Below are 25,229 nucleotides of genomic sequence, written 5' to 3' on the forward strand. Positions count from 1 at the left end.
TTTGGGTTGCCATTGCCATCTCTCCTTAGTTCTTTTTATTTTGATTGAAGAGGTTGGGGAAATGATGGTGTGACTTTAGGGACCTAAATACTTCTCTTACCTTCATAATACCCTTGGGCCACTAGAAGAGTATTAAGGACCCAAATTCTTCTATTATCTTCATAATACCCTTGGCTCACTATAGAAGAGTGTTGGGTACCCACCATCTTTGGGGGTAGTATATTTTTATTGGGGTTTTTCTTTTTGACAAACTTGATTTTTGGTTTGGAATTGAGGTTTGATGTTTTGCTACATGGTCTGGTTGGTGGCTTTAAAGGCGTGGTTCGGTTGTGGCATGGCTTTAACTAGCTAGACCTTCCTCTTGAGTACCTAGATTTTCCTTTGAAATTTATAGTAACCTTGTGCCCAAAGCATTACTTTTACCCACCATTTTTCACCTTGATCATGGAAAAAATGGTACTATTGTGGGAGTGTTGTGTGCTCTTGATTCTACAAGGTTAGAAATGTCAGCATTATTAGTGTTATTTGGGTTAGTTTTTGGAGAGGCCACTTAAGTCGGAATGGTAAAGGTTGATCCTGCTTAGACGAGGATTTTAATGGAGCTTGGTCACTTATCCCTTGTGATAAATTATAAGAATCTCCAAGTTAGGTATTCGTCCTCAAAGATTGAAGATATCTCACTCTATTGATGTAGTCTCTGATTGATTCTTCCTCTTTCTATTATTCCTCAAAGAGTGAAGATATCTCACTCTATTGATGTAGTCTCTGATTGATTCTTCCTCTTTCTATTATTGACATGGTAAAGTTGATTGATTGGGTTCCATCCTTGGAAGGAGTACCCAATCATGAAAGTAGTCTTTAGCGTATCAAAGTCATCCTTGTCTTCTAGTTTCAACAATCCAAACCACTGACTTGCCTTTTCTTCCATGGTAAGTCCAAAGGCACTCATCCTCATAAGGTCATCAGGCCAACCACTTGTGTCACACATCTGATCAAACACTTCCAAGCGCACAATAGATTCCGAGTCCCATTAAACTTAGAAATAAATTTTATGTTTTGCATAGATTTGATAGTATTATTATGTCTAGGGTTTGGTCTTCCTATTGTAGTCGATGGCCCCATTGCTACCCCCTACATATCTAGGATACTATTTTTATTTCTAGGGTTTGGTCCTCCTATTGCAATTGATTTGGATAGGTCTAATAGTATTTTGATGTCTAGGGTTTTGTCCTCCTATGCAGTCATTTGGTGGTGGTGTTGTTGCTAGCCCGTTTCCGATCCCCTCGGAGTCCCCTGCCTATTTAGGCTACTATTCTCAAGATATCTGTAGTGATTAGAGTAGAAAATATAGGTGTAGGTGGAGCCTTGTGGCATGTTAGGTTATTGTGTGAGGGTAGCCATACATAAAGCTGGGTCATACTATGGTGTGTATGCTCCTCCTAGTGTTAGGCCTAGTCTAGAGCTCCTTGCTCTGTGTGCCACAAGGTTTACATAGTCATGTACTCAATAGCTTGGATTGACTCTAGTAGCCTGGGTTGCTATGGCCTCTATGGTCACACTAAACCTGAATCCCTTCGCACTATTTTATCGGGTTCTGATGGTACAAAGCTAGGAGATACAATGGGTCTCCAAGCTGTTTAGAACACTACAAGGTTTGTGTTCTGAAAGCTAGCCAAAAGCTTTACATGTAATCGTTTTCTCTACGACCATTCGAGTTGTAGGATAGGAGGGATTACTCCTTCCTCTATACGGTTGGTGCTTCTCATTCCAGACTGGTTAGGGTCCATATTAAGAGCAGATGCCTATAGCCATATTTGGTAGTGATGTGTGTGAATACACTAGGACCAGCTAGGGCAATTTTTCCCTCTATAGGAGGTTCCCCCCCCCCCCCCCCCCCCCCCCCCGCGGTGCTGGTATACACCCATCTTGGGGTATACTTAAAATCTTTGTATAGGGTATAAACATGTGTAGGAGGCCCAAAAACCCTACATCCTGGACATCGTTTTACAACCAGTTTGGCTACTAGTGAAAAAGGGAAAAGGAAGGCTTTCAATTTAAGTAGTTAAAAATGCATTGCAGGCGTGATTTCTTGAACAAGGGTATTTGTAATGATTTCTAAATATGCCATGTTCATTAAATATAGGTGTGATTTTTGGAACTAGTGTATTTAAAGCCAATTTAGGAATTTTGGGAAAATTTCACATTTTTGGCACTTTTGTCTTTGGTCAATACATGGAAATTTGAGAGTATTTCTTTTGCATAAAGTTATGCGTTAGAGATGTTGGAAGATGTTGTTCCTTATGTTTAAAACAGGAAGATTTTTTAAGAAAGAGAATAGTTTCTTCAATGACTTGCATGGAACCTCATTATATAGGTGAGGTAGAGAAAGATTATAAACCAAAGGAAAAATTTGAACTAGTTTAGAAAGTTAAAGTATTATAATTTATTTTTAAAAAAATAATTAATCTCAACTAGTACAAATGTTTAATGTTTCTATTTTTAAACTAATTTTAAACTATCAAATTGGAGGATATAACCTTAATTACTATCCTCCAATTTTCACATACGTATGAGGATTTGGGAGAGAGAGAGAGAGAGAGAGAGAGAGAGAGAGAGAGAGAGAGAGAGAGAGAGAGAGAGAGAGAGAGAGAGAGAGAGAGAGAGAGAGAGAGAGAATGTACGAACTTTATATAAAGCAAAAAATTATTTATGAGAAAAATAATTATTCAAAGGATGCAAGCCTAAACTTGAAAATCATGTAGACAACAATAATTATTGCAAGTGCTATTTCCATTACTAAAACCATGGTTACAAAGTTCAATTCCCGTTATGTATAACTAATGTAATCTATAACCCATAGTAACCATAAACATCTCAATTTGATGAAGCATATCTTTGTCAATGTCAGTATTACATTGTCTACATTCCATTTCATATGTATGTGTATCGTGAATCATTCCATTGTTGGTATTACATTGTTTATATTGCATTTCATGTGTTTGTGCATCTTGAACCATTCTATTGTCTACATTCTATTTCATCTATTTGTGCATATTGGCCATCTAATAATACTTCCAATGGCCTCAACCATTGTAGTAACATCCATTGTTGGAAATGGAATAGTGTATAGATCCTCAAATCTTCAATAACATGTATTGAAATAGATGAATCACCAATTTCTATGGTGCCACAAATGATTCCATGACCCTTTCTTAAGGATCCTTGAAGAAGTAAACCTTTATCTCCTTTGGTCCACATGTTGCATAACTATATATAGAAGAATATTAAATCACGTTAATAACTTGAAACCATTAGAATCCAATAACTTGAAATTTAAATGACACAAATGTCCTTTGCTCCAGATGTTGTGCACCTGCATATAGAAGAATAGTAAATCATGTTAACAACTAGAAATCAATAGGATCCAATAATCAAAATTTTAAATGATATTTTGAGAGTGTGCACAAGCTTGAGAGTGCCAAGCTTCAAGGTTTCGTTGAATATTCCATACAAACAAGGAGTCATGTTTTTTCACCCTTTTTTAAAGAGGTTACATTAAGAGATGTAACCTCTTTGTGGATCGTTTTGCAAGGAAGTAGACTTTATTTCAAGCATGGTTTGTATGTTAGTAGTTCTAGTGACCTGGTGAAAGAGATGCTCAATCTCAAGCTTGATGCTCATGAAACATTTGTTTTTAGATTGGAGACACTAGGAGGCAGGAAGATGTAAGAGATGTTGAAACAAAGTTGAGATAAATCTTGTTATAAGATAAATATTGAAGGCTCCTTTTTTAAAGGAAGTAGACTTGTTTTTAAACTAGTTTCCCCTCCTCTTTCTCCTAGAACACCTTCCCAATGCCTTTGTTTAAGTGATTTTTAAACTCAATTTTGGGCCTGAAGACATGTTCACCAAATCTAAAACATTAGATGAGAGACATTAGGACACGAGGCCTTCACATGTGTAAGAGACGATCAAAAGCAAAGATGAAAATAAAGTTTGCCCAACATAGAAATTGGAGTGGATTTAAAAACTATTTTAGCAAGAAATGTGCTTTCTAGGTTCATCTTGAAATCTCACACAGATTGCTTAAAAATAGACTTGATTTTAAACAAGTTGGTACCCTACAAGAGATGCTCAAACTAAAGTGTAAGACTCATGACATGTTTACCAAACCTAGCACATTAGATAAGAGACTATAGGATACATGCCCTTCATGTAGGTGTAATAGAGGACCAAAAGCAAACATTAAAATATTATTTGCAACCTAGAACTTGGAATGGATCCAAATCTTGAGAGCTCAAACCTAAGTTTTAGCCCCATAAATGGTTTAAAAATGAGGCATCTTTTTTAAAATTCTTTTGGAATGAACACCACCAAAGGGATCCTAAGAGAAAATCGTCTTGGGATTCTGCCTCATTGATTCATCAAACAACTCTCAATCTTATTGGATCCCCAAACTTGGGTTTGTGCCAAAGCTTGTCCCTCAAACTTGAGCTTGAGTATTGATTTAGCAGTTTCCAGCTTCATCTTGATTCTTGATGTAGAGATTTCTAGGAAACATACTCCATTTTAATCAAGTTGGTATCCCCCAACACCCTTGTCTAAGGGATGCTCAAAGTCAAGCTTGAGTGTTGTGACATATTCACAAAGCCATAAAAGAAATGGCATTGAGGTGGAAGAAAGAATATAAAGAAAACATTAAAATATGGTTTGTAGCTAGATCTTGGAGTGAATCAAAAGAAAACATTATCTTGATAACTTTGAGGTGGAGTCCTAGACTTAGAAGGGATACTCAAACTTGAGATTGAGCTAAAACATGAGGGTTCACCTTTTGGTTTAGCCTTAGAATTAGAAGGGTGCATACAACCTATATGGTGAGCCACAACATGAGGCTAAGATAACTTTGAGGTGGAGTCCTAGACTTAGAAGGGATACTCAAACTTGAGATTGAGCTAAAACATGAGGGAGCCACAACATGAGGCTAAATCTTGGGGTTGAGCCTTAGATTTAGAATGGAGCCTAAGACCTTGGGTTTGAGCTAAAACAAGATTGTGAACCTTGAGGTTGATCAAGCTTGATTCTCAAAAGGGATTCTATAGCCCCGTGTTGATCCAAATCATGAGCCTTAATTGTAAATTTAAGCCGAAGACTCAGGCGACGAGAGCCTCACTTGAAACTCGAGGATGATCAAAAGCATGAACCTCAATCAAAGCTTGCATTCTAGAGTTAGAAGGAAGATTCAAAGTTAAGGTTAAGCCAAAGCATGAAGGTCAACCTCCTTAAGGTTAAGCCTCAGAATTAGAAGGAACCCTCAAACTTAATGGTGAACCACAACATGAACCTCAAACTTGGGATTGAGACTCAAATTTAGAATGGAGAATGAAACCTAAGGTTTGAGCCAAAGCATGAATCTCAACCTTGAGGCTGATTAATCTTGAGACATAAAAGGATCTTGAATCCCCATGTTAAGCCAAATCATGAGCCTCAATCTTGAATTTGAGCCTAAGAGTTAGATAAGAGCCTTAACTTTGAGGTTGAGCCTCAAAATTAGAAGAGAACATGAAACTCGAGGATGATCAAAAGCATAAACCTCAATCAAATCTTGAGTCCAAACTTGATGTTTAGCTAAAAGATGAGCCTCAACCTTGGGGATGAGCCTCTGACTTAGAAGGAAGCCTCAAACTTGAGGTTGAGCCAAAGCATAATGGTCAACTTGGGGTTGAGCCTCTGACTTAGATGAGATCCTCAAACTTGAGGGTGAACCATAGCATGAGGCTTAAAGTTGGGGTTGAGCCTCATATTTAGAAGGGAGGCTAAAACTTGAGGTTTAAGCCAAATTAGGAACATAAACCTTGATGTTGAGAAAGCCCTAAGACTTAGATGGGAGCCTCAAACTTGAGGTTGAGCCAATGCATTAGCCTAAACTTTAAGGTCGAGCCTCTTGTCGAGCTTCTAAGAAGGGGAGCCTCAAACTCATTTTTTCACAATCAAGATTTGTGAGATGTTAACCTCCTTTGAGTAGAAAGTGAGGGTGCATGCATTGGAAAGCTGGTGTGGTCGATGATGTCACTAAGTTGTGGTTCTCAGTTTGAACCTTGCACTGGAATAGGTGAGTAGAATTTCCAATTTAACTTATGAGGATTATGAAAACAAAGGCCACACTCAATACAAACCTATCCATCACACACACAAACAAAAAAGAAAGTGATGGTTATTTTTAGGGCTGTGGGCCTAGCTTGGGTCCATAGTTGTGAGGATTATGAAAACAAAGGCCACACTCAACATAAATCTATCCATCACACACACAAAAAATAAAGTGATGGTTATTTTTGGAGATGTGGACCTAGTTTGGGGCTATATCCATGGCCCTTTTTTAAGTGGTGGGCCAAGGTTGGCCAAGCTCATAATTATTAAAGGGATGGGGTGCGTAGACCTTGTTTTCTTTAGAATTATGTGAGCTAGTTTGTGAGCAAAGTTACACCTTGATGCTAATTATCAAGGGGATGTTTTTTTTTGGTTAGGGTAGGTGCTAGGAGGGGGGGGTTGGGGGGTTGTAGGCCCCTTAAGCCAAGGGGTTCAAGGGGCTGGCATGACCCCCGAAGTTGGGGGGTATGAGGGCCCAATGGTGGGGTTCATGGGCCACAAAAGGCCCTAATGGCGGCTAGGGTCCAGGGGGTTGCTCGTAGTCCCCCAATGCGACAATATGACCTGCACAACATTTTGCATTGTCCTATATCATGAACTCATCATTGAGTTTGCCCAACTTTATTTTCATCTTCAATAAACATATCCTAGACTTCCATACACAATCATGGCAACTTAAAATTTAGTTTGAGCCCCATGGCACTTTTCCTCCATCTCAACCATGAGTAATAACAACTGACATAACCTTAGAGATGCTCAAACTCAAATTTGAGCATCTGAGTCATCCATAATTTCATAAACACACATATAAACCAATCAAGACTCCAACTTCAAATTCATGCTAAGACACATAGCCTAGCTTCCACAAACTCATGCAATCTCAAACTTTAGTTGAAGGTTTGTGTGACTTCTCCTTTGTCTTAGCCATTTGTGCTTGTAACTCAAATAACCCTATAGCGGCTCAAACTCAAGTTTGAGCCTCCACAACCATTTCATACACATACATATAGACCAATCAAATCTCCAAATTTGTTTTTATATTTAAGACACATAGCCTACATTTCCATACATAATCTTGCAGGCTCAAACTTGTGTTTGAGCCTCTCTAGGGCTTTTTGAATTACAGGTGCAAATGGTTGTGATATAGGGAAAATGGCATGAGGCTCAAACTCAAGTTTGATCCTCCATAGTCATCTCATGCTCAAATTTATAGATTAATCAAGTATCCACTTTGTTTTTTCTTTTATAGGTGGAGACAATCTACACTTGCCACAACATAGTGATTTGCACACAAGATCAACAGAATCAACTTGCAATTGAGTCAATTCAAATGTGGATGCATCTACTAGTTTTCTTGAGAAGTGTGAAGGTAAGGAGATGCAAACAAGATGAAATTCATTATGATATTCATGGAGACAACGACTTTCTTAAAAGTTGCAAAGACAAGATCATACAAGGAGATAATATAAGTTCAATGAAAGGTGTACTAGGCATGTTCAAAACCCGAGTCAAAACCATATGGATAGGATATTTATGAATATGAGTGAATAAAATAATTTTGATTATCAAGATCAAGGAGGCTTATATAGTAGAGAGAGTGCCCGTATGGCCAACTTCTTGTCCTTTTACTTCAAGTTACTAGTCTAGATCCATAGATTATAAGATTTCTAGTAGGTAAAAAGATTAATGTAAGTACCAAGACTTATATAAATGAATGGATTTATGAGTACTAGTAATAGTAAGTAAATAGAAATTGACAAAACATTCTTAATGTTTAATTGTACATAATATAGTAGAGAGTGCAAAGAAGTAGATACAATAGCAAGCTTCATAAAAAAATCCACCACTAGGCACTAGGCAATCAAAAGGAACCAATTTCAAGCAATATCAATCATATACTTTTTTTGGTGTCTTTGGAGAATCCCAAAGAAAACTCTATCAACTAGGTAATCTAGGTGCTTAGGCCATGTTTTATACCTTTGGCAAAAATTGTAAAAGTATTTGGATGTGATGCAAGAAGAATAGTTCTCATAGATGACATGCCATTACAAGGGTTGCGTTAGCTCATCACTAATGTATGCTTGGGAAATTCTCATAGCATTTAGGATGACTAACTACAAATCTGTGTCAATGTCTATGGAGGTGAACGTGAAGCTTTCTGTAGAAGATTCTTCACCAGTAAGTAGACATCATGAAGTGCAAGAAGCTGGTGGGGATTTTAATTTTTCTCACTAACATTAAACTTGATATCTACTTCATAGTTTGTGTTTTGAGTAGGTTTTCCAAGGGCGTGAGTACTTAGGTACATTAGAGGTACTCTTGAGTATGACATCACTTACAATGCACGTGACACGCTTATGGGTTACTGTGATTTAGATTGGGTAGTAGATTGTGATTCTCGAAAATCTGTTTCTAGATATTGTTTTTTGCTTAGTTTCGGTGATTTCTCTTAGACCAGTAATAAGAGGTAGCCTATAGTGGCACTTTCTTCTATAAAAGATGAATATAAGGCTACTTGTGAAGCACTATGGCCAAGGAGGATTTTAGTGGACATGAGAGTTTAGATTAGTGGGGCTACATCCTTACAATGCGACAAGCAGAGTTGCATGGATATTGCCAAGAACCCTATGTTTCATGCTCAAACAAAGCACATTGGGATTTAGTATCATCATGTGTGAGAGCTCGTTGAGGATAAGATAGTGGAGTTAGAGTATTATTCTACGGACTATTATTGTACCAACATCCTCACAAACGCTCTTGGGAAGGATTAGCTCACTTGGCATCTTCATCAACTTGGCATTGCTTGGCTCTCCAGCTTATCTCCTTGAGCAAGATTTTAGGGGAATCGAGGATCCATCAGTGGGAATGGCTTTCTTCCTACTCCCTTAGAGACTTGGGTGGATTTTTCTAATTGTTTGAGTGGAGACTTCAATGGGGTCGTCCCACGTAGCCTCTTGCTCAAGGACAAACTTCTTCACAAGTTTTGTGGCATGAAGCCTATCCAATGCTTGGATTTCTTCCAACCCTTTTAAGACATCCCCTTCTACCATGAGGAGTGTCTAGGCTTAAGTCCCTTGTTATATGGGCTCAAACCCCCACTCTCTAGTGAGGGTCCAAGCCTATCCACACCATGCTCTTCATTCAAGATTTGTTCACAATGCCTCTATACCTTTGTTGCCCTCTCCTCCTTGAGCCTAGTGTTTTCTACTACCTTAGCCCTTTATAAATCTTGTATTAGATGTACAAGGTTCACACCTCCATGCCCAATCTTACTTGATGTATCTTTTATCCTAGCCATGATGGATACACAAGTTATAAATGGACAACACTTTTATAAAATAAAAATTTCTATTTTTAGTCATTTCTAAAAATATTACTTTATATATATGTATAATTATAAATATTTAAATAGAAAATATAAAAATATAACTAATTCAAAACTTTGAGCGCTATGAGTTATTGGCACATGTGCCTTGATCCTTTATAATTGGCACCTATAAAACAATTATAGTTCATGCATCAATTTGCTTCTTATTTTTCTACTAGTGTGGCATGTAGCTTGATAGTAAATAGTTTGTGCTTGATAGTAGTTATTCTAGAAGCACTTAGTTTGTGCTTGATAGTAGTTATTCTAGAAGCACTTAGTTTGTGCTTGATAGTAGTTAGTTCATACTTGATCATGTGATTTCTTCGATGCCTTTAGTGTTCCATATAGACAAGGGCCTTTTATGGTCCATGGCACATGGAGAATATGTTGAATATGCAATTTAGAAAAATCACATTAGTGACCTTATATTATATCCATCACATCATAGATTATTATAAGACATCCATACACTTACCCAAATAATATGTTATGTCCTTTTTTCCCCATGCACCCACCATAGCCTTTATGAGCTTCTTGAGATGGCTATCTGCATAGTTTCCTTGAGATCTTGGTTGTCTTAAGTTACCAAGCTCTAACTGCACTTTCAATCATAGATTAGCCATCTTTGGATTGGCTTGCTTGATTGGTTGTATGCTCACATAGAGATTTCCAACGTTCGCACATTATTGTCACTTGCTTACCATGATGGTTTGATAGAAATCTCCTAGCTTTCACTCCTCCCCTTGATACATCTGCTAGCACATCCCTTTGTGGTCCCTGATTTCCTCTCATCCTTCTTAAGTTGTATATGTCCTCCATGGAAACACATTCTAGAGAGTAAACTTTCACATTTTTTAATGCATGCATCTGATAGGTATGGAGGCCTAATAGATTAAGTAAGCAATATGAAGACACAATGGCTTATTAAGCATCCTTACTACATGCGGTGTACAAATATGCACTCTCTTTAGGCTTATAGGTAATATTGAATCTAAATTAGGATCCTTGTGTGTCACGTAGGCTGTAATGCCTATGACCGACGGCAGACCGGATGGCCATGTCCGGGGTTCAGTGGGAGAGGACGCCCGTGCGGAGTCATGGGCGGCCAGGCTAGTGTGGACGGCAGGTCACACACTATATAGCCTGGGGGATGAGGGGCAATCCTCATTCTTCCTCTATGGCTGGGTGGTGAGCCAGAGGCCGTCCCCTCTTGTGGTAATGCCCGTAGCGGCGTTACGGGAATGTAACATTGGTATCAGAGCGTGGTTCGATGGGATTGTCAGAGCCTGCGTGTGAACGGGGGACCGGAGCCCACTCGATGGTTTTCATCCACAATCTCCTTATCCTTATCTCGAATGGAAGGTGTGGAGGAAAGCAGCCATGGAAGAATGGAGGGGAAGAACTCTCTCTCTCTCTCTCTCTCTCCCCGTCACACACACGAAGGAGCATCGCAGGTAAGCTCAATTTTTGTTTGCTTTCTTTTTGTTTTCGCGTTGAATGGCTACGAATGCTGCGAAAACGTCTCCTGTGAATGCTTGCGAATTGAAATCGTTGAAGCTGTGTGGAAGGGGGGGGCGCAGAAACCAGCCCCATTGTCACGTCCAGGGGCGCAGACCGATGGGTTGAAACACACGAGGGGTGTGGGAGACGTGGGGCGAAGAAACAGCCCACTGCGAAATCAATGAAGTCGCCTCCTGCGTGTGGGGGAGGGGGGCGAAGAGCAGCCCACTCGAAATGAGTTTGCTGTAATGCGAAATCAGTCCCACTCGTTAATGAGAGAGCTCAGTCGTGTAATTGCTGTATTGCGTCGTTTGGCTGGGCGTCGTTTGCAGAAAAAAGAACCACACGTGTCTCGTCGTCTGTGGTGGTCGTCGTCTGAGTACAGCGAAGAAAGCTGGCGCTGATAGGCGGAGATGGCGGGTGTTTGGAAATGATGCCCTGCTGAGGCCCAGCCCGGCGGCCCAGCCCGGCGGCCAGCCAGGCCAGCCAGGCAGGCGGGCCAGCTAGGCGGCCAGCTAGGGCGGCCAGGCCGGCCAGGCAGGCGGGCGGCCAGCCTTAGGCGCCCAGCCAGGTAGGCGGCCACAGCCAGGATAGCCAGGCCAGCCAGCCAAATGGCGGCAACGACCACCAAGACCGGCGGCCAGCAAAACGCCAGCCACCAGCGCTGCAAGCCACCAGCAAACGCTGCAGAAGAAAAAAAAAAAAAGAAAAAAAAAAGAAAAAGAAAGAAAAGGGTTAAAAAAAAACCATTTTTTTCTTTTATTTATATTTTTATTGTTCATTTTTATGAAATTAAAAATGGACCTCTCGGCATTTTTTCTCGTGGATCGAAGCATCCCGGAAGCGTCCTTCACTCCCCACGGGCGGGCGGCCACGCCCGAAGCGGCGAGGGCCGGTTCGGCCCGTTACTTTATTTTATTATTTTTTTTAATTAAAAAAAAAACACAAAACAAGAAAGACCCACCGCACACGGCCGTAGCGCTGCGTGCTAAGAGAGAGACAAATCCCACGGCCGTAGTGCCGAGTCCTTCGAGACAAAGCCGTTCTATGGCCGTTGTGCCTAGTGAACACGCCTATGACCGTAGCCCGCGAGAATATGCGCAATGCCTGCATCCTCCAATGTTTGGTACCAGTTGTGGACGCATTGGTAGACTCCAACCCAGTCGTGCCGTAGTGCACCCTGGCCATTTGTGGCATAACGCACTTGCTCGTGCGGTGCACGTACGTCTAAGGGTGCCGTAGCGTGCCCATGTCTGCTGAACCATTGACAGTCTTGCACACACGTCATGTCATGGCGTGCACATGTTGGTGTCACGTCGTAAGTGCACTCATACCCACATTGTGCCGTAGTGCACTAGAATTTTTTTAAGGTGGCAAGAGGGAAATCGATGGTAATGTTCTCGCGTAGTTCGAGAAGTATTCGTTGTTAATACATAAATACATGATATAAATTCTCTCTGTTAGTGGTTTAACCATGTGGTTTACCACAAAGTAATATGAGAGCACATCAGACACATTGTTCTTGTTGAAAGTCCACAAGAAGAAGTTCGTGACTCCAATGTGCTTAAACCCAATGAAAAATGTCTACTTGGACATGGTCCATTGTGACGAACAAATGTAGTCCGTAGAGACACTTTTGCAAGCGCAGTCTTGCCATGGTCATGACTTCTAAAATTGGTCAATGGCATTTAAGATAGCTGCAATTGAGATCGCGTTTGCTGCTAGTGTTAGACTCTGGGAGCGTAGCCTCGCCAGATTTCAATTTCCACTTCTGCGAGCGTCGTCTTGCTAGAGTTAAAGTTTTGTTCGGACAAATTTGTGTTTGTTTTGTAGTGACAAACAAATCTGAAGGGGTATAGTCTTGAGATGTAATGCTCAATGCCCTTATAGAAGTTGATCGAAGAGAATTGTTCTTAAACTTACTAAGCATGGTTTTCTCTTCTTTTTATTGCCATGCGTCGACATCCCACTGCTCGAGAGTTTGTGGTGATCTTTCGAGGGGGGAAAGAGCCTTTTTATATGTCACATCAATTGGTTTGGTGGTAATTTGATGGTATGGGACATCAATTCTCACGGAATCGATTGTAGTCTTGGTGGAATGGGACGCCAAGGCTTGTGCATGTAACTTGACTCTTTGGCAGGTCTGTATGTACACTTGTCCGTAGTGATAAAGTGTGCAAGATAAAATTTGAACTTTGAAAATTACAAATATAGCCATGAGTTGGGATAAAAACCCAGTTACAGAGTTCGGAGAAGCTCTAGGTAGCAAGACCATGATGGTGTACTAGTGCTAACAGAGTGATTTAGTTCCGGAGTCATCTAAATCTAGAGGTTAGCAGTAAGACTAGTTTGGTTGGACAATTTCATGCATGGGGGACGCCCTATAGCATTTTGCAAGTGTAGTCTTGCCTATGTTCAACATAAGTGTGCGATTGTGTGAGCACATGCTACCATATAAATTTGGGAAATATATTACTTTCCTACATAAGCAATTGTAATATTGCATGACAGGCTATTTTGCTTACAAAGTTCATGTGCGTGTAAACCCTATGAGTCGTATGACCCCTAAGGAATGAGTGGAGCATTTCTAGGATTTAATAAGGTTTTACATGGCAATAGTGAGTAGTATCTCACTCCAGATGAGCCTGGTTGTTGTTAGTATCGGATCCGACATATGAAGTGTACATAAACTTGGGCTGAGTTAGGATAGGAGGCTAAGCCGGAGAGCTTAGTGGTAAATCCTACTGTATCTGGTGAGTTTTGACTTAACCGGAGTGTTAAGAAGTAAACTCAAAGTCTGGGGCTGAACCGGAGTGTTCGGAGGCAGACATATCTTTGTTAAATCGGAGAATTTAGCAAAAGATGAGCTTGGGGTGAACCATGGTACCCAGGAGAAAAGCTCTTCACACTAAAATAGTGCACAATAATTTTAGGGTGATAAAAATCCATCACAGGAATGTTTTACAACTTTCCATAGATGATAGATGAATACCATGTACTTTACGGAGTTAAAGTACATAGGTGGTGACTTCGGCGCCACATTTTTTGTAGGAAGTCACCAGTGGTGTGGTTAGGTCGGCCGAGACTCCACAAGACCTATGCACTAGTTTTTGAGTTGACCTCTATGATAAGGACGTCCAGAAATTCGTGTTGTAATACCAGAATTTGCACTGCAATGTGCAATGGAGGGGTCAATTTGTGTAGTCACTTCTTAGCAGCAAGTGACTTAAGCATCTTGTTATAGATGGTTGTATATGGTACTCCCACTCGGGGGAGATACGCCATTGGGTACGGAGTTACTCACAGACTAGTATGGAGTTACTAGTGTGATAATAGTGGGTACGTAGTTACTCACTACTAATACATAGCTGCTAATAAAATTAAGATCCTCGAGTGAAAGATACTCTAGATCAACATTTTAAATTACCGAACCACAATCCATGAGTATCGAGGTACTCATAAATATGTTGACGTTGCTCAAATCGAGGGACCGATTTGTTCGATGGTATGGAATAAGCAAGGAGAGTGGAGTAACTTAAAAGTTACACATCACTAGTCCTAGTGAGTTGTCGAGGTCATCCGTAGTTTGATGATCCCCTCTACCTATCAGATAACATTCAATTTTGCAAGCCCTGGCATTTAATCCGTAGTAATTATGAGTTGGGTGTGCGATAGGGTTATGAAGTTCTTACAAGAGTACTCGTTTATTTGCTAGTCATTGGTTATAGCTTGGTAGAGATTGCCACCTGTGATGGGTAGGTAGCTTTGCCGCTATGATGAGGAGGCAGCAAATAATGTTCTCATAGTTATACTTCATACCAACACCAAACAGGGATAGGATGAAATTCCTAAGTTCATCATCACGAAGTAGTGATGTTTGCATTTATATTGAATGTATGATGTAATGAGACATTGGGCTTGTGTAATTACCATCAATTATCTAGCAACCTATGGCTTCGCAGCAGCAAGCTCAGTCATTATCTGTGGATTGATAATGTGGTTATTAGTAGTTTGGAATTTCTCTTGATAGATGGTACAACCCACCCAAATGATTCATAAGTGTGTAACCGCTTATGAAGGGTAATAATATGCAACAATGAAGCACTTTGTTACAAGTGTGAAACCACTGATCTGTTGCAAAGCAGTTTATCAATAGTACCACCATATGTGCGTAGACACTATACCACATCTTCGTTGCAAGATGTTTAAAAGTTTCTTGGAAGGAATCAAGAATATAACATATGATATTAAACATGGTCTAGATTTGTTCTTGGACCTATGACACTAGCGCGTAGTCCGCTTGAAAGTAGAGTTTTTGAGGACAAAAACCTTTCTTGAAGGAAAGGAGGGATATCCTCAAATATCACATAAACTGGAATAGTTGTGTGAGTCCAGACAATACTGAAAGGGATGTGTCTGGTAATAGCAACAAAGAGTTGTAAGTGAATGGATGTAATTCCAGACACCCGTAGTGGTGCAAGATCTTTATCAAACATCTCCACATACTATATGGTCTACCCGCATATATAGTATGGCATGAGAGATAGGAAGTTTGATTGTTATATTTGAATGGAAATTTTCAAAACTTACATTTACTCTGAGTTAAAGTGGAGTTTAACCATCCGTAGATTGATGGTAGTTAGAAACTCAACAAGATTCTAGAGCATATGCTTGTTCAAAGATGTTACTCGGAGAGGAAGTATCTCTCAGCTTTGGAACTAATCCTTGTGATGCATGATTAGATTGGCCGTAGAGCTTTCCAACGAGAAGTTTTAACAAGTTGGTGATGCAACATGGTAGCGTAGTCTACAAATATCTAGTAGCATGGTCTGAGAACTTGCGCTACTAGAATGCTCTCCAGTACATTAGCTTCTGTGCTAATGACATGATGCAAAATCAAGGCATGAAATTTGCCTTAAGGTTTTGGTTGAAATACCAAATCATGGCTTGTGTAAGCATGATCCTGTCTTTACAGAGGTCTAGCGTGCTGTACGCGTACGCACTTTGTCACAGCCGTGCCCACCTTCCTCGCCGGCACGTAATGCTAGTCCGGAGAGACTAGCCGTAGGTGTGGCGGATAGCGAAGCGAGAGTTAGTCCGGAGAGGCTAGCCGAGTCTTCGGGGTATAGTTTTGATAGTCCAAGTGCGGGTCATCCTAAGATTCAGAAGACCTATGCACTAGTAAAAAAGACAGTTTTATTGGCCTAGTTTGTTTAAGAACGTCCAAACTTATGTGCTGAAATGCAGTAAGTGCCAGGTCAATAAACATGAACGTCTTAAGGTTGGAGAACTACTCCATCCGCTGGAAATTCCTCAAGGGAAATGGGAAAGCATTTCCATGGATTTCATTACCGGTTTACCCAAGACGAGTCGAGGGAATGACTCGGTGTGGGTAGTAGTGGACAAATTAACTAAACTGGCAAAGTTTATTACCACGAAGAAAAACTGTAAAAACACCAGAGTTGGCAAAACTCTTTATTGAACATCTCTATAAGCTATATGGCCTGCCCGCAGATATAGTGTTGGATAGAGATAGAAAGTTCAACAGTCATTTTTGGAGGGAAGTCTTCAAAAAATTGGATACTACTCTGAGTATGAGTATGGTAGATCATCCGGAGTCTGATGGTCAAACTGAAAAAGTTAACCAAATACTCGAGGATATGTTGCGTTCTTATGTAAGAAGAAGCAATCAAATTGGGAAGAATATTTGCCCATATTAGAGTTTGCTTATAAAAACTCCAAGCATTCACCATTCATGTCAATGTATGGATTCCAGCCGAGATCTCCGATGGCTGTAGGCCTAGAAAAGGAGAAGATTCAATCTGTCAAGGATTCCCTTGAAGATATGAATAATATGCTCAAAGCTGCACGCGAGAGCATTCGTAGCGCACAGAATCGCGCTAAAACATTTCAGATAAAGGACGCAGACAAGTGACCTTTGCAGAAGGTGACTTTGTATTTTTTAAGGTTCCTGCGCAGTCAGCAACCATGAAAACGGAAAAGTGTGATAAACTTTCTCCTAGATATTGCGGTCCTTTCAAGGTCCTTAAGAAGATTGGGGACGTAGCCTACAAACTTGAGTTACCGGAGAGTTCTCAAGTTCATCCTGTCTTCCATGTCAGTAAACTGAAGAAATCAGTTCACGGGTTAGAGAACGCAGTTTCTCTAGATATTTTGGTAGAATTGATCACTCCACCAAAGATACCACATGAACCGGAAAGGATTCTTGGGTATCGAGACGGACAAACCCGACGTAAAGTGTACCAGGAGGTACTTGTTAAATGGACAGATAGGGATGAGGAGTAGCAACCTGGGAACGCCGCAGTGCAATTTCCAAAAGGTTTCCCTAGTATGTTTTCGAGGACGAAAACTCTTCTTAAGGGGGGGGTAATGTCACGTAGGCTGTAATGCCTATGACCGACGGCAGACCGGATGGCCATGTCCGGGGTTCAGTGGGAGAGGACGCCCGTGCGGAGTCATGGGCGGCCAGGCTAGTGTGGACGGCAGGTCACACACTATATAGCCTGGGGGATGAGGGGCAATCCTCATTCTTCCTCTATGGCTGGGTGGTGAGCCAGAGGCCGTCCCCTCTTGTGGTAATGCCCGTAGCGGCGTTACGGGAATGTAACATTGTGAGAACAAGTTATGGTTGCCATTCAAGAGGTTACTCCATCGTTCTCAACTTTCCTTTGCCTTGGTTTTCTTTTCCTATGACTCCTTTTGCTTCATCTTATCTCTTGTGAGGTCTACCTAGAGTCATTGTAGAGCCACACCAACCATGCTTTCCATTCAATAGAAGAATGGATTTGTGGTGTTTATAGATCCTCTTATTCCATAAACCTATTACAAGGCCTTCAAATCTGAATTCATGTGCCACTTTATGTTGTAAAACTCCCGACATCTTCCACATGAAGAAGCTCGCCATTGTTTTAAGCATCAATAAAATGGAGGGTATTTCAGTGTGTAAGAATAATCATTTGAGAGTCTCATGACTCTCATTTAGGACCTAAGCCTGATGCTATCACCAAAGTTTCATTTTTCTAACTGCACATGATAGCCTAGAGCATCTCTCTTTTCTTGTTGAGAGTAATCCAAATCTTTCATCAATTCAATACTAATCCTCTCCATATGTCTAAGGATTTTAGCCTCATCAAGCTTAAGGATAGAGACAAGATTAGCATTAACCTTAAAACTTCACCATGGCAGTACTCACCTCTCATATCCAAAAAGATATTGTTAAATATATTGTATTTAAATGTGCTCTTCTTATTCTTTTCCTTCTCTAGTCATAGATCCTCCATTGATTTTATGCTCACCAATTAGTTTTGAAATAGCCAAGTTTTCTTAAATTTTCACCTTACCCATAGTATATGGACGTGATAGACCAAATAAGTTTAGGCGACAAGGTTTAAGACCTTTGAAGAACCATAGCTTGGAGATAGCATAATATTCCTTCCTACTTATTCCAACTATATCACAAGCCTTTAGGCAAAGAGGTTTAAGACCCTTGAACCATAGCTTGGAGATAACATAATATTCCTTCCTACTTATTCCAATACAAGCCTCCACTGCTGCCTCCTCTAACTTTGGAGATCATGAAAGCTTCCTTAGTGACCATCCTATGAGGTCAAAACCCTCTTGAAGCTTAAGCATCTCAACCATATCATGGTTATTGATTCAAGACATGAGCATAGCAACCTATCACTACGTTCTTAAAGGTCAAATCCTATAAAATTTTTAAGATGACCTCAAGCTAGCTCCATCCTTTCCTTCCTAGTGCTCCCTCTCTCTACCAAGTTGCCAAAATTCTTCTTTTTTCAAGGTGTCTAAATTATCTTAAACATTTCTTCTCCCACTTCTTATATTGTGTTCTCTCTTAGTTGATTCGCCTCTTCTTGAGGGGATTGAATTAGTGAATATAGCTCATCAACCTTCTCACGAAGGGTTTTAATACCTTGTAGAAAATCTGCTATCTTATCAAGCCCTTGAATGGATCAATTACACATGCACATCATCATCTCAACATGGGACCGATGGTATTGAAAAATACAAGCTTGATGGCTGAGCCTTATGCAATAATCCAAGAAACCATTTCTATCATCTCACTAATGAAACGCACAACATCATGCGAGGTTCCAAAAGGGATGAGGCTTTTACTAGTTGTGATGGGTCCAAGGGATACAAGGCTCCTTGTACCCAACAAAGATATATGTTCTTCTTTCCTTCTTCATGTAACCTTTGTTCTTTAGCCTCATCTCACAATGCTTTTTGATGAGAACTCCTCCATGTAGCATACTCCTTGTCTAGCATCAAGTTGATATGATGCCTCTTATTCTCGGGGGGGAAGGGGGGGGGGTCGTCACTATATGTAAACCCTCTATATCACGTGCGTTCAAGGCCTAATTTAAAAACCCCATTATCTCTAAATTTTTCATGAATAAAACACACCTTTTTCTTATTCAATCTGTAAATACCCCCTTTAACTGCTACCCTTATGTATGTAATAAATGTGTAAAAAAAAGGATTAAAAAAACCCCTTTTGTTAAACCCACGTGATAGGCTTACATATTTATAAGTGACCCACACCCCCCCAGCTCGGAGTGTTCTACAAGATGGTTGAGTTCTAGAGAGAGAAATATATAAAGAAAAAGGAGAGAAATAGAGAGAGAGAGAGAGAGAGAGAGAGAGAGAGAGAGAGAGAGAGATGGTGGTTGGTAGCATGGTTAAGTTCTAGAGAGAGAAATCTATGAAGAAAAAGGCAAGAAATCGATGAAGAAAATGGAAAGAGAGAGAGAGAGAGAGAGAGAGAGAGAGAGAGAGAGAGAGAGGAGAGGAGAGGGATGATTTAAATTTCCCCCCAAAAGGGCGTTTTTGAAAAAAGCCCATTTTTTAAAAAGTTAAAAAGTCAATAATTGGGAGGGACCACATTTTTATACACTACCACCCAAGTATAGTAGGTGAGGACCAACTTTTTATGGACTAGCTGTCATGAGAATATATTTTAAGGCCTCTAGAAAAATATTATTTATCCCCACTTGAGTAATGTGGGGATGCCTAGGTTACTCTTGCGTCATGCCGGCTAGGTTAATATCGTGGGTGACACCACTATAAATATTAATACGTGCGGTATATGACGTATCTTTGAGGCCATCTATGATTATTTCAGTTAGGTTTGTATTGGTAGGGTGATCCCTGGTGGAAGTACTTACGCCTGGTAGTCATGAGTTGGTTATGATTTGTGCCTGTTTAATATTTGTGGGATTAATTTAATTATTAATTGGGCTTATATTTTTAGGTGATGAAGACTATGGGAATTGAAGAGTTTACTTTGGAAGAAATGTCTTGGTTCATCACATTTCATTTTTGGCAAGCATAGTAGCTTGTAACCTTAGCAAATGATTTTTCCATTTTGAACTTTAGGAAAGATACATTTATAATGTGGAATTTATTAAAGCCTATGGCTTTACCCTAGTCCCAATATTATACACTCTATTTTTGTTAAAGAAGAGTGCCGTGCTCTCTAAAAGCACATTTTGTATATTTTGGGGACTATGGCCTAGTTTTTGTGGAAAGAAAGCTAATAAAGAAATACTCTTGTGTGGGGGAAAGGCCACGCACACAAGGGGGGAAGATTGCACCCAATATGGTCTATTGAGCTAAGTATTTTAATTTTGTTAAGTGTTTGAATTTCAATTGATTTGATTTAGTTGAAGCTTGCAAAGCATTGGTTTTTATGGTTGAATCAATTCTTGTGAATTCTCTACTCTTCCACAATCTATCCTAGAATAAGATTCCGGTTGCAGTGGTATTAGAGCTTGGGCTAGGAGATTTTTGGAGAAGATAGGAAAGGGCTTCAACTTCTCAAAAATCAAGAAAGTGCAGGAAATTATCCAGTGGACAGAAGGGTGTTTTGTAGGTCTTTACCCAAAGGTTAAAGATTCAAAACTAGATCTACTCTCAAACCCACTCACCACCCTGCAAAACCATCCCTCTCTATCAAAAAGTGGTTTTTCCAAATACTCAGAGAAATCAAAATCTGATCGCATGGATGAAATCCCCATAGCCAAAAACCTCACAGTATTCTCTCAGAAATCAGAAAGCTTCAAGCACTAGCAAATGTATAATGGACGGAGCATATTTATCAGTGTAAAATCCATTAAAAAAATCACCAAAAGAAATTCATGGAGAAGGCGCATGGCGGCAGCCTGTCGGCGCAAAACGGTGAGTGGAGATGATTTAAAAAAAATCATAAGCCTAATTCTCTCCATAATCCATAAGCTTAATCACTCCTTAATCCTAATCTTACTTTTTCCAAACCCCATGCAAGTCACATCACCTTTTTGAGCCTTTACTCCTCCTATTTTCAAATTTGAAGAGAAATACAAAAAGGTTTCCAAATCTGAAATTTCTGGGTGCGGAAAAGTGATTTACAGGTTTTAAAAAGGCTTAAAAATTGCCTAGAAAAGGCAAGAAAATTCCAAAATCATTTCTAAAAAATTCTAAAAAAATTTAGAAAATATTACAGAGATTGGGAAAGGTTTACAAGACTGTTTCAGCAGGTTTCAAAGTGCAAAAAATAATTTCATCAATAATTTGACTAGCCCAAGTCTCGTAAATCACGCGGAATGAGGGTACTTCTTCTAAACCATTTACTAAATCTTTTTATGCTTCAAAGAAGATGTATAAACTAGGTTATGACAAAGGCAAGGATGAGGCTAAAGGCAACAAGAGTACCAGTAAGAAAGTCAATGGTGGAAAATCGAAGGCATCTCCTATCAAATGTTTCAAGTGCCACAAAGAAGGACACATAGCCTCGAATTGTCTGGAGCGTACCAAGAATTCAATACCAGCAGCAGCAGCAGCAGCTCGAGTCAAAATGATTGAGAAAGACGACAATGAAGAAGAATCATTCAAGCAAGAGGGTAATTCCGATCCAAACTACTCAGAACAAGAAGGTAAACCTCATGTTCATTCTTTGCTTAAAATAAAAGGAACGATAAATGGACATGAAGTTCTTATTTTGCATGATGATGGTAGTACACATGATTTCATTTCTGAAAAGGCACTTAGAGCATTAAATCTTCATTCTTCACCTATGCACTATAAAGTCAAAGCAGCATTTACTGGAACAAAGTATAATTGCATGCAAGAGGTGAAAGATTTGGATTTATGCATCAAGCCTTTAATAGAAAAGAGGGATTTCTTAGTTGCACCTTTACAAGGGGTAGATATAATTTTGGGTATGCCTTGGAGACACATGTATAACCCTATTATAGACTATGACACTCATAGCATTTCTCTAAGAAAGAACAATGAAAATATTATCCTCCAGTGTCAAGTCAAAGGAGAAATGAGTCCTTTGTTGAGTCACACTCAAGCAAAGAGAGCTCTAAGAAAAAGAGACAAGACTTATATGGTATGGGTTAACCAGCTTGATGCTGAGTCTGACACATCCAAAAGTCCAAAGTTTGATCTTTTTATCTCCAAATTTAGTGACTGTTTCATGGAAGATCTACCTCCAGGATTACCTAAGTCTAGGCCTGAGGATCATAGTATTGACTTATTGCCAAGAAATTCTCCGCCTTGTAAAGCTCCCTATAGAGTCAATAATTCAGAGCAAAAAGAAATCCAAAACCAAATAGAAGACTTGCTAGAGAGAGGCCTTATTCAACCTAGTAGTTCACCTTTTGGAGCTCCAGTACTTCTTGTTAAGAAGAAGAACGGAACTTACCGAATGTGTGTAGACTATCGTGCATTGAATAAGATTACTGTCAAGAACATATATCCTATTCCTAGGGTAGATGATCTTCTTGACAAGCTTAGAGGATCAAAGATCTTTAGCAAGATTGACCTAAAGTCTGGGTATCATCAAGTTCGAATGACTGAATCTGACATTTTCAAGACAACTTTTAGAACCCAAACTGGTCACTATGAGTTTTTGGTTATGCCATTTGGTTTGACCAATGCTCTAGCTACTTTCAGCCGTATGATGAATCGCATATTCCTTAAGTTTCAAAGTTTTGTTATAGTGTTCTTTGATGACATTCTTGTTTTCAGCAAGGATTGACAAGAGCATGAAAACACTTGGAACAAGTGTTCAACCTTTTGAGAGAGAACGAATTGTATGTCAACCCTGAAAAGAGTTCTTTCTTTCAAGAAGAGATTGAATACTTAGGTCATATAGTGTCGGCTGAAGGGATTCGTGTAGACCCTAAGAAAATTGAGTGTATAGCTTCTTGGCCTACGCTTAGAAACATACATGACCATAGATCTTTTCTTGGCCTATGTAGTTATTATAGGAAGTTCGTCAAGAATTTTGCTTATATTGCTCATCCTTTGACTGAACTCCTTAAGAAAGCTACAAATTTCAATTGGATTGAAAAGCAAGATAAATCTTTTACACTCAAGAATGCTTTAACACAAGCACCAATTCTAACACTACCTGATTTTCAAAGACCATTCTTTATAGTAGTGACTGATGCTAGTGGGGCAAAGGATTTGGAGCTGTTCTTATGCAAGACAACCATCCTATTGCTTATCAAAGTAGAAAGCTTAAGCCTGCAGAGCAAAATTATAGCACATATGACAAGGAATTAGCAGCAGTAGTGCATGCTTTGAAAATCTGGAAGCATTACCTAATGGGTTCTGAATTTCTTATATCAAGATGGATCAACAAAGCATTAGGTATTTGCTTTCGCAACCCCTTATTTCAGATAGGCACATCAAATGGGCATCTTTCATTCAAAGTTTCCAACCTATGATTCAATACCAGCCTGGAAAAGAAAATGTTGTTGCCGATGCTTTGAGTCGAAGACCAAATATCAACAACATTTCCATTATTGAAAGTGAACCATTTGTACTTATGAAAGAAACTTATGAAGTTGATCCAGATTTTTCTGAAATATGGATCAAATTGCGTGAAAACAATTGGACACCTCAAGGAAGTTATTCTCATAATGATGGCTATCTTTGAGAAAAGATTGTGTGTTACTTAACCTTATAGATAACTTGTCTTGGAAGAGATGCACCAACCACCATTTGTGGGACATAGAGGAGTTTTCGCAACACTTCAAGTAGTTTCTCGAGAATTCTTTTGGCCTCATTTGAAGAATGATGTAGTTAAATTTGTAACTGAATGTAACATTTGCCAAGCAATTAAAAGCTACAAAGGCAAAGCTTTAGGATTGCTTATGCCTCTACCCATTCCAGATAGACCATGGGAACAAGCTTACTGGCTTTCCTACTACTTCCAGTCATCATGACATGATTTGGACAATAGTGGATAGGTTTAGTAAGCAAGCCTATTTCATTCCATGTAAAAAGATACTAACTTCTCAGCAAGCCACGAACATATTTGTCAAGCAAATCTTTGTTCATCATGGACTACCCAAAGTGATAGTTTCTGATAGAGATTCTAAATTTTGTAGTCACTTTTGGGTTGCTCTTTTCTCAAACTTAGGCACTAAGTTAGATTTTTCCACGACTTTCCATCCAGAATTGAATGGACAAACCGAAGTCACAAATAGCACTATCTTAGATATGCTTAGAGCCTATGTTTCCCAGCAACCTAGTGCATGGGATATGTACATACACCTACTCCAATTTGCTTATAATAATACTCCTCATATTGCTACTGGTCGAGCACCATTTGAGATTATCTATGGTAGAGCTTTGCCTATTCTGACTACTAGACTCTCTCATAAGATTGAAGTTACCGACCAATATGTTAGAGACGTTGATCGCATTTTATCTGAAGTGCGTGATTGTATTGCAAGAGCTTAAGAGAAGTATACATCTCAAGCAAATAGGAAGTGTAAAGATTTTTCATTTCAAGAAGGTGATTATGTACTTTTGAGAATTGAAAAATGACGAATTAAAGAGTGTGGAAAAATTCCTTGCAGTGAAGCTAGCGCCTAGATATTATGGGCCATTTAAAATCCTTCAAAAGATTAATGATGTGGCCTATAGACTAGAGCTTCCATCTAATTGGAATATCCACAATTCTTTTCATATCCATCTCTTGAAACCTTTTCGAGGAACACTTCCTACTCACCCAACATATGAGGAACCACCTCTTATTGAAGGACAGGAAGAAGTCTTAGTTCCTGATGCTATCATTGACCAAGAGATAACAACAACAAGAACAGGTAATCAATACTTCAAGTATCTTTTGACTTTCAAGAATCATCCACAAGAAGATGCTAAATGGATGCCTGAG

The sequence above is a fragment of the Cibotium barometz genome, chromosome 14 (genome assembly GCF_041138505.1).
Source record: "Cibotium barometz isolate CiBa-2024 chromosome 14, ASM4113850v1, whole genome shotgun sequence".
Lineage (NCBI taxonomy): Eukaryota > Viridiplantae > Streptophyta > Polypodiopsida > Cyatheales > Cibotiaceae > Cibotium > Cibotium barometz.